The sequence below is a fragment of the Mastomys coucha genome, unplaced genomic scaffold, assembly GCF_008632895.1.
Source record: "Mastomys coucha isolate ucsf_1 unplaced genomic scaffold, UCSF_Mcou_1 pScaffold9, whole genome shotgun sequence".
Lineage (NCBI taxonomy): Eukaryota > Metazoa > Chordata > Mammalia > Rodentia > Muridae > Mastomys > Mastomys coucha.
This window is the reverse complement of record NW_022196915.1, coordinates 97,372,433-97,375,560: the sequence shown is the minus strand read 5'-3', so window position 1 is coordinate 97,375,560 and position 3,128 is coordinate 97,372,433. Positions and strand designations below refer to the sequence as shown.

At 47.2% G+C, this 3,128-nt stretch overlaps 1 pseudogene; it reads left to right on the top strand.

Moving 5' to 3' along the window:
• Positions 1-749: 749 nt before the first annotated feature.
• LOC116084226 lies at positions 750-2,845 on the top strand (annotated as a pseudogene).
• Positions 2,846-3,128: the final 283 nt, after the last annotated feature.

The following is a 3,128-nucleotide window of genomic DNA, read 5'->3' as shown; positions in this document are numbered from 1 at the left end:
TAAATATTTTAGCCAGAAGTCTAGACCTTCTTGCTACTTAGACCCAATCAAATGTCATCATTATCACAAAATAGTAATACACCTTATCAAAATGAATGGTGCCCAACTTCCCTAAGTAATAAATTCTGACATAGTATAACAGAAGGCTAAAACTGCAACTCTATCTTTCTTTTCCCACCAGCTGAAAGCAAAATCCTGAGTAGAAGTTCATAAGAGGAATGGAGTACAGAAAATTTTCCATATAAAGAGTTGCATGTTGCTGATTGTGGTGCTGCAAAACTTTAATCCCAGCAATTGAGAGCCAAAGACAAGTGTAATTTCTTTGAGTTAGAGGCCAGCTTGTATTCCAGATACAGGAATTTGCAGCATCACCAAGGGTACACAGGGAAGCCCTCTTTCAAAACGCAAAACAAACAAACAAAAAACGTGTCATATTAATATGATTATACAATAAAACTCTTCTGTATAAAACCAATAAACAAAATCATGTATCTAGTCTGTAATATTCCACTACCTATAAGTGTCATCTGCTTTCTGTCTAGAGAAAATAGGTGAAGTGAACATGGATGTAGCTAAAATGATCAGCAGTCACAACTTGGGTCACAACACTAATCCTTCTGGGAATGTGGATATTTCTTTGGAGTTTCTGTTTCATTAGGGCCCAAAAGTTGAAGTGGCTTTTATTTGTTCTTTGCCACATCAGACCCTGTGGAGAGCGGTAGAGCTGGAGAGGCATTCGCCTTGACAAGATGGAGGCTACATCTACTGTCGACTCCTGGTAAACAACTGTTTGCGCATGTGCGTAGAGTGAAAAGGCGCCAAGTCATGGCCCATCCCGGGGCGTCACATGGGGTGATGAGCAAACAGCCAATCATGGGCGGACATGCCGTGCTGTGGTCTATGTAAGTAGTGCCGATTAGTGGCTCGGGGTCTTCCTCTTCATGATGCAATAAATGCTTGCTGTAGAAGGATCCTAGTGTCTGCGTGTCTTCTTGCTGGCGAGACGACTGTGCTGGCTACAACTGGTACCGAAAACCCAGGACGCCGGGGGAGCCTTACAACCTATGGTGCCGAGGAGACCCTCCGCTCACGGAGAGGATTCAGAACTGCAGGACAAAGGTAAGCTCTGAGAGGCATGCTGTTTGGTTTTAATTCCTCCGACCCTTCCTCAAGGTTAGAGAGCACGGCCGAAGCTGTGGTAATTGTGCTAGTGGTGCTTGTTACTATGTCCATTTAGCATTTGATACATTCTTGCCTGGAAGATGAGAAATGCAGCGCCTCTGTAGCGTCGGGATAGGGGGCACTTGAGGAGTTACAAGATAGCATGTCAGAAACAGAGCATAATGAGATAGTGGGGGCTAGCCAGGATAAAAGGGAGAGAAAAAAGGGTATACCCAAGGACACAGACCCTTCCGCTTGACCTGCGGAAGCGAGAGATAAGGGAAAGAATGCCCTGGGAGAGAAAACTAGGGAAAAGGATGGAGCTTCGAGACTGAAGCCCTACTACCCAGGTAAGGAATTGGAGGCCCTCGAGCTTGATAGCTCTGAGGAATTGAGCCGCTCCGAGGAGGAGGACTTAGAGGGAGAAGGGGCTCGCTATGAGGAAGAGAGGTATCATCCAGATGAGCATTTGCCGCCTCTCCAGACTTGAAAGCGAAAGGGAGCGAGAGATCAGAGCCGCTGAACGCTTTATGCTGTCCCGCCTGCTCTTCCAAGTACACCCCCGCTATACACTGATAGACACTGTTCAGATTCCTTTTTATCTAAAGGAGACAAGAGTAAGCTCTTGCGTGCCTTTCCAGTGTTTGAGGATGCTAATGGTGGCCGTGTCCATGCTCCAGTAGAATACACCCCTATCAAAGAGCTTGCTGAGTCAGTCAGCAAATATGGACCTGATGCCAATTTTACCATTATGCAACTTGAAAGACTTGCAACCATGGCAATGACGCCCAATGACTGGCAGAACACAGTGAAGGCTGCGCTTTCTAGTATGGGACAATACATGGAATGGAAGGCCTTGTGGCATGATGCCTCCCAGGTTCAGGCCAGGGCTAATGCCAATGCGGAGGGCAATGAAAGGTACTGGACCTTTGACTTGTTGATGGGGCAATGACAGTTCATCTATAACCAAACAAACTATGATTGGGGAGCTTATGGCTAGGTCACTGCAGTCGCTATCAAGGCGTGGAAAGCTCTTTTGAAGAAAGGTGAGGTAGGAGGACATTTGACAAAGGTCGTGCAGGGCCCTCAAGAGCCATTTTCTGATTTTGTGGCCTGGATGACTGAGGCGGTTGGTAGAATTTTTGGAGACCCAGAACAGGTCAAACCATTAATTGAACAGTTGGTTTTTGAAAATGCTTCACCAGAGGGTAAGACTGTTATTACCCCAAGGAGAAATAAAGGGTTGACAGACTGGATAAAAGTTTGTCGAGGGCTAGGGGGTCCACTTACCAACTCTGGCCTCACTGCCACTATCTTACAAAGTCAACAACAGTCAGGGCCTTCAGGTCGCAAAGTGTGCTACAATTGTGGGAAACCCGGTCATTTGAAGAAAGACTGCCGTGTCCCCATGCAACGGAGGGTACCAGGTCTTTGTATCAAGTGTAGGAAGGGCTATCATTGGGCAAATGAAAGTCGTTCGGTTAGAGACATTCAGGGGAAAATTATCCAACATGATCATGAGCCACAAGAAAATGAACCTGACACCCCAAAAAATGGGTTTCCGGGCCCCAGATCCCAGGGCCCAAAAAGATATGGGACACGAGCCAACATTCAGAGAGCCCCTGCCGAGCGACAAGAGGCTCCGCAGGAGTGGACCTCTGCTCCACCTCCTAATTCTTACTGATGTCGCACATGGGCGTACAGCCTGTGCCAGTCACCTTTCAGGGTCCTCTGCCAAAAGGAAGTATTGGCCTTGTGCTGGGACACTCATCCCTCACCTTGAAAGGCCTTGTGGTGCACCCTGGTGTGCTTGACCAAGATTACACTGAGGAACTAGAGGTTCTCTGTTCTTGCCCGCAGGGCATCTTCTCCATCTCCCCGGGATAGAGGATTGCTCAGTTAATAGTCCTCCCCAGCTTAAAATTTGGACAATTTTGTCACCAGATGGGAGTGACTCATGTGACAGG